General features: G+C 40.1%; 1 protein-coding gene across 14 annotated transcripts in view; it reads right to left on the bottom strand.

Moving 5' to 3' along the window:
• LOC110390642 (coiled-coil domain-containing protein 91-like) overlaps nucleotides 1-11,426 on the bottom strand; it is a 79,921-nt gene extending 68,495 nt beyond the window's left edge. For all 14 annotated transcript variants that reach the window (XR_002433799.1, XR_002433798.1, XR_002433804.1 and 11 more), the window contains exon 1: nucleotides 11,377-11,426. The gene's annotated coding sequence lies outside the window, so the exon portion shown is untranslated. The remainder of the gene's footprint in view (nucleotides 1-11,376) is intronic.
• Nucleotides 11,427-11,813: the final 387 nt, after the last annotated feature.

The following is an 11,813-nucleotide window of genomic DNA, read 5'->3' on the forward strand; positions in this document are numbered from 1 at the left end:
GGAAAAAGGAAAAAGGAAAAAGGAAAAAGGAAAAAGGAAAAAGGAAAAAGGGAAAGGGAAAAAGGAAAAAGGAAAAGACTGTACTATCTGTAGTATACTATGCAATAAACAAAATATATGTAAGAGAAAAATTTTCTCATAGAATTGTAGGGGCTGGGCTGGAAGGGACCCCTAGAGATCATCGAGTCCAACCGCCCTGCAAAGCAGGCTCCCTAGACCAGTTTGCCGAAGTAGGTGTCCAGGCAGGTCTTGAATGTCTCCAGAGAATGAGAATCCACAACCTCTGTGGGCAGCCTGTTCCGATGCTCTGTTACCCTCACCGTGAAGAAGTTCCTTTGCATATTGGTGCGGAACTTCCTATGCTCGAGCTTATGGCCGTTTGCCCTTGTCCTCTCCCCGCCGAATGCTGAAAAGAGTCTGGTCTCATCCCTTTGCCTCCTGCACCTTAGATATTCATAGACATTGATCAGACCCCCTCTGAGTCTTCTTTTCTCAAGGCTGAACAGACCCAGGTCGCTCAGCCTTTCCTCATAGGAGAGATGCTCCAGGCCCTTTATTATCTTTGTGGCCTTCTGCAGGACTCTCTCCAGGAGATCCCTGTCTTTTTTGTACTGGGGAGCCCAGGACTGGACACAATATACCATGTGAGGCCTGACCAGGGCAGAATAGAGGGGGAGGATCACCTCCCTTGACCTGCTGGCCACGCTCCTTTTTATGCACCCCAGGATGCCATTGGCCTTCTTGGCCACCAGGGCACACTGCTGGCTCATGGCCAACTTGTCATCCACCAGGACACTCAGGTCCCCCGCAGAGCTCCTCCCCAGCAGGTCATGTCCCAGCCTGTACTGACTCTTGCTGTTATTTGTTCCCAGGTGCAAGACTCTACACTTGCTTTTGTTAAACCTCATCTGGTTTCTTGCTGCCCAGCTCTCCAGTCTGTCCAGGTCTTGCTGAATGGTAGCACAGCCTTCTGGTACGTCATCCACCCCTCCCAGCTTCGTATCATCGTCGTACTTACTGAGGGTGGACAGTATCCCCTCATCAAGGTCATTGATGAAGATGTTGAACAATGCTGGACCCAGCACCGGCCCCTGAGGAACACTGCTAAATGCAGGTCTCCAGCTGGACTCTGCACCACTGATCATAACCCTCTGAGCTCTGCCAGTCAGCCAGTTCTCAGCCCACCTCACCATCTACTCATCTATCCCACACTTCCTCAGCTTCATTATCAAGGATGTCGTGGGAGACAGTATCAAATGCCTTGCTGTCATCAAGGTAGACCACATCCACTGCTCTCCCCCCATCAACCCAGCCAGTGATGACATCATAGAAGGCTACGAGGTTGGTTAAACATGACCTCCTTCTAGTGAACTCATGCTGACTACTCCTGATGACCTTCTTCTCTTCCAATTGCCTGGAGATAGCATCCAGCACAAGCTGTTCCATTACCTCTCCAGTTATGGAGGTGAAGCTGACTGGTCTGTAGTTTAGATAATTTAGGTAATTAATGTAGAAGTGCACTAACATTTAAAGTCATGCAATTCCAATCCTTCCCTCTAGTCCCACCCCAAAATAAATGAACTCAATTCTAGTAGCACATTTTGGCAAAGTATTTCATGAGGAAATATTTAACTGGAAAGAGCAATTAGATGAAAGTTTGGCAACACTACACAGAATTTTAGATATCTTTTACCTATATTCATCTTATTCAAAAATCTTGAAGAGGCACAAAATGAACTTAAAATCAGTGAGTACTACACCATATTTAATTGTGAGTCAGGAAAACTTGAGAAACTACAGCCTGTACAGAAAGTTCAGTAAGCAACAAAAGCTTTACACAGTACTGGGTAACAGGTGTCAAATAAATCACTCCATAACCAATATTTTTCTAAATTGATTTATACTTATTGGTATCCCCTATTCTATGAAGATTTAGTAATGAAAGAGGTTTTGTTCTTATTCTTCTTCATACGGTTCTCTATGCTCAAAACCAATTTACAGATAAACTGCTGTTACTCCGCCTGGACTGTCACAGGTTCCCAGGAAAAGGTACTTTTCCAAGGGTACTGAGGGAGATGGTAGAAGTGATGGCCAAGACACTTTCCATCATTTATCAGCAGTCCTGGTCAAGCGGGGACATCCTGGATGACTGGAGGCTTGTTAGTACGACTGCCATTTACAAGAAGGGCTGTACAGAGGACCCAGGGAATTACAGGCCTGTCCACCTGAATTCAGTATAAGGCTATCTTTGCTGGGTAAAAAATGGCTGGACAGATAGGCCCAGCGAGTGGTGGTGAATGCAGTCAAATCCAGCTTGCAGCTGGTTACTAGCGGAGTTCCTCAGGGGGTAGTACTGGGGCCAGCCCTCTTCAGTATCTTTACCGATGATCTGGACAAGGGGATTGAACGCACCGTCAGTAAGTTTGCAGATGACACCAAGTTGGGAGGAAGTGTCGATCTGCCTGGGGGTAGGAAAGCCCTACAGAGGAATCTGGACAGGCTGGATCCATGGGCTGAGGCCAACTGTATGAGCTTCAACAAGATCAAATGCCAAGTCCTGCACTGTGGTCACAACAACCCCAGGCAACGCCACAGTGCCTGGAAAGCTGTGTGGTGGAAAAGAATCTGGGATTATTAGTTAACAGCCAGTTGAACATGAACCAGCAATGTACTCAGGTGGACAAGAAGGGCAATGGCATCCTGGCTTGTATCAGAAGTGTCATCAGGACCAGGGAAGCAATCATCCCTCTATTCTTGGCACTGGTGAGGCTGCACCTTGAGTACAGTGTTCAGTTTTGTGCAATAAAGACATTGAGGCCTTGGAGCATGTCCCAAGAAGGGTGATAAAGCTGGTGACGGATCTGGAACACAAGTCTTATGAGGAGCGGCTGAGGGAACCGGGACTGTTTAGTCTGGAGAAGAGGAGGCTCAAGGGAGACCTTACTGCTCTCTACAACTACCTAAAAGGAGGTTGTGGCAAGGTGGGGGTGGGCCTCTTGTCCCAGATAGCTAGCAATAGGACAAAAGGTAATAGCTTTAAGTTGTCCCAGGAGAGGCTCAGGTTGGATATTAAGAAAAATTTATTCTCAGAAAGAGTGGTGAGGTATTGGAACAGGCTGCCCAGAATGGTAGTGGAGTCGCTGTCCCTGGAGGTGTTCAAGAAACATGCAGACGTGGTACTGAGTGACATAGTTTAGTGGGCATCGTGGTGATGAGTTGATGGTTGGACTAGATGTTCTTAGTGGTCTTTTCCAGCCTTAATGATTCTACAACTGTACATCTTAAGATTTAATTAATAGTAGGTTCTTCTATCAGCAGTATGGTTCAACACCACCTTATTTACCAGACAGTCAGTTCCATGCAAGAAATTACAGTGCAGTAAAAGCTAGAGAAATTATGATCAAGTACAAGCACAAAAGTAAGTAGTTTGATGAGTTTTCTGGCTTTCAAGGATCTGAAAAGAAATCACTCTACAGGACATATAACAGAAAGCAGAAGAGTAGTGTAAGAGTGAATCTGCTATTTGTCTTTAGCTTGTCAAGGAAATCAGTAACTATTCACCCAGACATCAACACTACTTCAAAAGTAAACTGGTAATATGTAATCTAAATCAATGTTCAAATCATTTCACTTTTGTTTTAGCAATTTTGTACCTCAATCTGACTTAGTTTGCCAGTATCACTGCAAGCTGAGCTAAAGGACTCGATGTCGTGTCACTAAATACAAGTACACGCAAGTATACTAAGTACAAACCACCCTGGAAGATTTTCCTAAACATTAACAGAAAAACAAAGCCAGTGTTATGTGTCCTCATGGGAAAAGCTACCCTTTCAATAGCCTTGAAACAGATTAACTAGCAACGAAGTGCTGCTATTCTCATGTCTCCTATTTGAAATAAAAATTAGTTCGCTTCCTCAGCTATTTGCAACAACCTAGAATCAAAAAACCATTTTCAAGTCTGAAACTATTTTGAATCTTCAAATTTTACCTTCAGGCCACATAAGCAGTCTTGCTTAAAATAATCAATGTCATATAGCACTCTTATTACCTCTTCTCTTAAACACATTAATTCACATAGATGTGCTTCTTTAATATACAAACTCACTTTTGTTATCTCCATGGTACTCTGAATATAAATCTCACCAATTATTACAGCAAGTGATGTCTCCTAAAAAATACCTAAACCCAATTGCTCATCCCTTAACACCTAAAAACTTTATAAATCACATGCATGTCTTTTAAATATGAGCTACACCTGTGCATTCAGACACAACACCTACAGGAAACAGCTGATGAAACATGATACACAGTAACTCAATTTAGTTACACTGCTTTTCACAGGTTATTAGCAACCTTATTTTGCAGATAACACCACATCTGACAATCAGAAACAGGACAGTACATGCCTGCATTGTACTGCTCAACAATCATTCAATCATGCATATCAAATCAGCAACCTTTCAATGCCTTGCTCAAGGCCACACCTTCAGTGCTGTGTTCAGTTTTGCGCCCCTCACTACAAGAAAGACATTGAGGCCCTGGAGAATGTTCAGAGAAGGGCAGTGAAGCTGGTGAGGGGTCTGTAGCACAAGTCTTATGAGGAGTGACTGAGGGAACTGGGATTATTTAGTGTGGAGAAGAGAAGGCTCAGGGGGGACCTTATAAATCTCCACAACTACCTGAGGGGAGGTTTTGGTGAGGTGGGAGTCAGCCTCTTCTCACATAAGTAGCAACAGGACTAGAGGGAATGGCCTCAACTTGTGCAAGGAGAGATTCAGGTTGGACATAAAGAAAAATTTCATCTCCAAAAGAGTTTTTAGGTGCTGGAACAAGCTGTCCAGGAAGGTGGGAGAGTCACCGTCCCTGGAGGTGTTTAAGAAACATTTGGATGTTGTACTGAGGGACACGGTTTAGTGGGGAAACATGGGTGACAGGCGGATTGTTGGACTGGGTGATCTTGGAGGTCTTTTCCAACTTCAGTGATTCTATGACGCTCAGATTTCAAAGGGACACCAACTGTCCTATTAGTTTTCTCTGATCACAGAAGACTACACAGTGTATTTCTCTCTTATCTCATACTTAAGCTGTTTGGGAACAACATTTTGGGAACAATCTTCCCCCCCCCCAAAAAAAAAAAAAAAAGAAAAAGTAATAATTCCTCACTTCCTCCTTTTTGTGGTTGTTAGAACATAAAAGCAACCAAATCTGTTCAGTTCTACATCAGGTGTAACTAGTTCTTCACCAAAACAGGACTATCACTCGCCACCATAGATCAAATCCTTTCCATTTCCTTACTGCTACTCATACACTAATTGTAACTGCCATGTGGAGAGGAAATAAAACTTTGAAAGACATCAAGTAAAAACACTGTCTTTATTAAATCCAGACATTTCAAACAAGAGCTGCTACACCAAACAAAGCAAAAGATATTCATACAAGAAGATAAAGACCTTTCTCAACAATAGACAACTCATTTTGGAAATCTCATTATAATATACTATTACAAAATAGCAATATCAGATTATTCATTTTATTCAATAGAAAAAGATCAGATTTGGAGAAGAGCAAGAGATTTAAATAAACAAGTTTATTAAAAATAATTCAAGTCTATGGAGGAATTGATTCAAGAAATATTGAAGTTGTTACAGTTTTAAAATGGATAATAGTTTAAAAATGTATATAGGTTAATCCTATATATGGAATATTATACAGAATAGCCAGGAGTATCTTTGTAAATTAACATAATCCTCTGGCTTTATGTATTATTTCTTAGTGGAACTGGAGAAAAACCATCTTCTGACAAAACATTCCTAAAACTACGTATTTAAAATTCCTTCAATATTAATATTCTGTCTGTAGCAATTTACATTTCAAAGCATCTGCCATTTTTTTAATATTGAGAATATTTTAATCATAATCATTTTATAAAAAACTAATGAGCATCAGAAATAAACAAAAAAAATCAACTTCTCAGAAAGCCTTCAGCTCCTTAATTATTTTTCAAAACAGGATATGGACAAGCACAGCTACTATATGGCACTATGATGCTTTCTCATCCCTCTACAGACTGTAAAAAGGTAAATTACAGTCCATATCCTGCAAATGCTTTTCTAAGACAAGTGGTCTCATAAGTTTTAATGAAAATGCCAATGATTAGCTGTTTGTAACCACACTGATTTTTTTTTTTACATGCAATTAAAAAATTAAAATAACAAAAATTAAAAATATTTTACACTTCCTGAAATCACTATTAGCAGCATTAATGAAATTAAAAATTTACAAAGCCTGTCACAGGAAACAGTGACAAAAAGTACAAATTCTACCAAAAGAAACTGAAAATTGTACTCCACCATTCTTTCTTACATAACAACTACTGACTTTGTGGGACAAAATCTGTTTTGGAAATGGAGTCAGCTCGCCTCAACTGGTGCGGGGGAAAGAACACACTGAAATATATTTGCCTTTTTTACAATTTCTCTAATGTTTTGTCATGCATCAATGAAACAACTGGGACATACTTACATAATCACATACTGCAGAATCATGTTGCCCTGGTATTACAGTTCCTCTGAGATGCTGACCTAAAGCCAGAGGAAACCTTATTTATCTGTTCATGCTTCCAAAATCTTAAACTTTGTTCAACATTAAAGGAGATGTGCCTCGTGAAATTATGTGGACCATCAGAGAATTCAGAAGCCCAATTCCTCCCACACAGCAGGCACCTATATACCATAATCTGTAAGAATGCACTCAATGAAGGCACAGCGCAATCTCAGCACAATTTCTTTCCAGAATGTAACAGTAATACTACCATATACCTCTGCAGCCAGGCTTAGCAAGTAACTCCTGCCAGAGAGACCTTTAAGTCATGGAAAGCCCCAGACAGTATCAGGAAAACATGTATCCCAACTTCAGCAAGGATTAGCAATGAGACTTTCCAGGAAAGGAGTACTTATTCTGCATACATATAGATGAAGCATTGCTAAACCTGCTAACCTTCTTACAGGTTAATTCTAACCTTCGTGACAGCACACAAAAGAACACATGCAAAAGTAAGCCTCTACAATAGTTATTTTCTAGGAACGTCCATAGCTTAGAGCAAATACTTGTCATCCCCTTGAGCTCACATCTATTTAGTGTCCTCACCGAGGACTCCTCTCTCAAATGCTCAGAACATTCATTTGACTTGTCCACTAGACCGCTAGTCTCTGGTACAAGTTATTCTCCTATACAGTTCAAAGGGAAGATGAATAGAAGCAAGAATCACAATTTGGAAACGTCCTTGCTACCAGTGTAACTTTTTAAATTATTTTTTCCTAAAGAAAAACAAAAACAGTAACAATAGAACACACAAACAAAAAAACCCACCACACTGTAGCATAATCATGTAAGATTAGTTTACAACTGTGCACAAAGATCTTCCATCTTTTCCAGAAGGACTGTACTAAAGTAAGAGAAGTAATATTCCCAGGAGTTCAAAGGTAAAAGAATTGGACAAGACTCAACTCATATTTCACTGTATCTGAAAACTTACCTAATTAATACTAAAGCATTAAGATGCCATTTGGTGTCAGAAAATAGCTAAAAGATTCAAATTTGGTTATTTGATCAAGAAAGTATTGAATAAATGAAAACTATATTTTAAAAGTGTTATCGAAGCTGGTAGTGTTACCCTAAAATAATAATCCTGTCTCAGTGTTCCATAAACTAGCTGAGATTACTTTTTTTTTTTATACTGAACTAGCACAGTGATTTTTTTGTTAAATGAAATTTAGAACTTCAAAAAACATAATAAAAGTTTTATTTTATAGAGACTAAAGTTAGCCATTTAAACTATAGTCATTTCCATATTCTTAGCTGAAATACATATAAACAATGAATTGTGATCACATTAATGACAAGTAATAAAAAGCAAACTGATTTTTCTTCAAACTGTTCGGCACATGACATTGAGTATAAAAATCTGCTCAAATGTATACAGGCATTAGAAACATGTTTTTCCTTCTAAGAATCCAGAATACTTTTATAATTATTATGCCCATTCCTGTTTCAAAGGCTTGAAAAGTTTACTAGACAATTCCTACAACAACATGATCAACATGAAATATTAGCCTTATATATGCAAACAAGCTAAGGCTGACACATCCCACAATCAGCTTATGAAAAACTGCAGAATAGTTCTGTCACAATGCCATCCTTAAAATCTATTTGGGAATAGACATCGTGACTTGAACAAGTAAACGTACATCAATTAAGTAAATTAACTAAGTTTTACTTCAGAAGGTTGCATTTCTTTTTTTAAGCATGGATAACTTAATTCTACTTCTCCAAACATATTCTACATACCCTAAGACCAAATTTTTCTTTTTAAGACTTCGCTTCATTGAAACAATGTGTAGAAGCCTAAAAATTCATTTCAGTCATTCCAAAAATAAGCCCGTCAACTGAATAATTTAAAGGGCAAAAGCTTGCTATCTCATAAAAGAAAAATTCATCCCAAACTCTTTAGGAGGAAAGAATACAATTTCCACTGTATGCTAAGAAATTCTACATGCTATGTTATTCTACATTAAGAAAATTACAAATAACTTAAATCCTTTATGTTTAAATTGCACCACTTCTGGAGACTCAAGTCTGGAAAGCAGGTACCATTGTTTCAGGGATATACAGGGAATAAAGGAAAGAGATTATGGCTGCAACAGGCATTATCAGAAATACTAGAGCCTAAAACTTAAACTATTTCTTTTTATTAGCGCAAGTGATGGTTATCTGCATATCAATTATAAATTTTTATAGGACAGAAAAATAACTCCTGCCTTCAATTCTGATGCATTCTTATTATGATAAATATGTAAGTAAAAAAGAGATTAAATGTAATGGGTTAAAATACATTGTCTGAAAACCAACTTGCAGCACAGTCTAGATAGTCTATCACTTACAGTATACTTAAAGGTAGATTTAATCTGCATGATTTAAAATTTACTGTCTGCAATCTGAAGCCCTCCATACTAGTGAAAAAGCTCTAGGCAAAAGAAAAAATATAGTTGTAAAGAAGGTTTAACAACAGTTATTTTCCTCTATTATTATGATCAAATTACTTTTATCTAAGTAGAAAGATCTTTCTTATATGAGTATTTAAAGGAATCAAAAATTGCACAGATTGACAATAGCAGATTACAGAACACAAGCATACCAGATCACTGCAGAATGAAACAACCACCTTGTGAATCCACATGGACTCAGATAACGTGAGAAAGAAGGTACTGAGAGCTCTAAAGATTCACAGAAAACTTGTTTCCATCATACCACAAACTTTTTCCATTTGGTGTTGCAATCCTTCATGGAAGTTGGCTTTCAGGAAGCCAGGAGGAGCCAAGCCAACTGTTCAGACATGCACCCTACTTAGATGTCTTAGCAGTTCTATAAACATTTGGAGAATGCCAGTTATTGCTCTTAGGACTGCTACCATTTGTTCCTCTGGAGCAGAAATACACATTGTAGCATAATTGTATTTTGGCACTCAGAAATCTATGTAGCTGTCATCACCCTGAACATCAGCCTGACACCACATAAACTGCTTAGACTGCCTAGACACATATTTTCATCACTGATGTCTGGCTGTAGTTGTGTCACCTGGGAAGAGATATAAAGGAGCTGGTTTACAGCATTCAAAGACAACCAGACAACAACTGAGGAGTGAGTAATTGAGTACAGAAGTACTTAAACTGCACTCAGGGTTCTAGTAAAGACCGATCAGCATCTCAAAATCAATGTGAACATCACAGATGTGAATGGGTCACCAGGTATAATCAGTTTTCAGTTGTTGCTATATCCAGGTAAAATCAAACTGGAGGGGATCCTTCAACTTAATTATAGCAATGGTCAGAATAAAGATTTGGATGAAAATATATTCAAAAGTGACTATTTTCATGTCCACTGTCTCAATTTAGTGTGGAGAAAATCCACACCTCCTCAGGTGAGCTACAATATCACCTCAGCTTCAAGGCAGAAGGAATCAGCATTTGGAGACTGTAATGTTCTAGACAAATAGCAAAAGGCATTACTGCTGAAGCTATGCACAAAAGCATGTATGTTTTTCTCCTATACTTAACAGTTTTTATTTCAAAATAGTGTAAAATAAATTTGCACCATATTTTCAAGCATCTTTTTAAGAGGTTCTGAGAAAGGCTCTATTCTATTTATTGAGCATTCAGGCATCTCTTGTTTGAACACTGCTGTGACTTTTTTTCCTACTCCTTTCAAGTCCTATCAGCATGAAGGTCACTACTGCACTTGTTAGAAGACATCGTCTACCTTACAAACACTCTTTGAAAATGATCAGCAGTCAGCTGATTACTCAGACAGAAACTGCTTACAGAATTACAGCCTGCTGAGAAGAGCTAAAGCTACATACAGAGCTCATGAAGGAGCTATCTTAGAGCAAAAGGTAAAGCTCAGATGCTGAGATATCAAGAGGAGCCAGTCAGACCTATTATAAAAATGAGAAATCTACAGTACTAAAATGCTTAAATTTAAAATGCTAGATTTATAGGAAAGTTTTTAGATGCCCAAGTATTCAAATAGGTTTTCAGAAATACTTCAATACCTAACACCCTTTATACAAACAGATATTAGGTACACAGTCAACACTGAAAATCTTACAAGGTATTTCCCCACAAAGTAAGATTTCTGATAATGTCAGAAACCTTGGTCACAAACACTCTCCCCTCAGAAGCAGATGGGCAGAGGCCATTTCCAAAGCTCTGGGCTAGAGGACTACCTACAAGGCTCTCCTTTCCACTGCCATCAGCTTTCCAGTGCAGCGACTGGAAAATGGTACAGTTCCACCGAAGTATTTTTATAACTTCCTTTTGAGCATTCCCATAGCCACATGCCTGCAGTCCATGACCACTGTTACTGGTGTGACAGGTGCCCAGGTGGGCCTGGCCCTTAGGCAGCACGAAGGAGCAACCAGTCCGCAGCACAGCAAGTAAAGGTAGGTCTCAGGAGAGAAGCACCTACAGCAGCCCCCGCGGTTCCACCACCATAGGTAGTAGGCCGGGACAAGCGGCCCAGAGAAGAAGGTGAGGGTGCCGGAATTAGTGGCTGCCACTCTCTGATAGTCTCAGCCAATGCGAGAAAGCTACCCTCACAGAACGAGAAGGAATGCGGCTTCCACATCCCACCTCAGCCGTTCAGCGACCGCCCCTGTCAGACGCCGGCACGGTCGTTAGGGTTGCTGACGTCCCCAACGCTACCGTGAAAGCCGTACACACAAGCCTGTCACTCTCTACTCGTAAAATCCATCCCCCATAAGCGAGCCCAACGCGGCGTGCCCTCACCCAACTCCAGATTTCACGCTCCCCGCCTACCCACCTCTCCGGCCCACCTCCTGCTCCGTTTGCACGCATACGCGCGCGTGCTCGGTGCTGACGGGTTGTGATTGGCTGCCGGTGCAAGCACGTGGGTGGATTAGCGCACTGCCGGGGCGGGGCGGGGCGGTTATGAAGAGCGCAATAGCAGTATTATCGTGGCTGAAGACTGTTACATACATAAATCAAATTGTGGAGTTTTTTGAATGTACAAGATAAAAATTCTTAAGAGAACCTTTTCATAGAATCATAGAAGCCTTAGAGTGGGAAGGGACCTCTGAGGGCCGTCTAGTCCGACTCCCCTGCAATGTAGAGGGACACCACAGCTAGAGTTGAATAGTCTATACTAGTCTTTGGGCTTTCAAGAAGTTATTGAGTAGTTATCTTAATGACTTCTACAGCACTAAAAGTGCAAAATCAGGTTCTTAGGACTTCAGGAGA

The sequence above is a fragment of the Numida meleagris genome, unplaced genomic scaffold (genome assembly GCF_002078875.1).
Source record: "Numida meleagris isolate 19003 breed g44 Domestic line unplaced genomic scaffold, NumMel1.0 unplaced_Scaffold165, whole genome shotgun sequence".
NCBI classification, from domain to species: Eukaryota; Metazoa; Chordata; class Aves; order Galliformes; family Numididae; genus Numida; species Numida meleagris.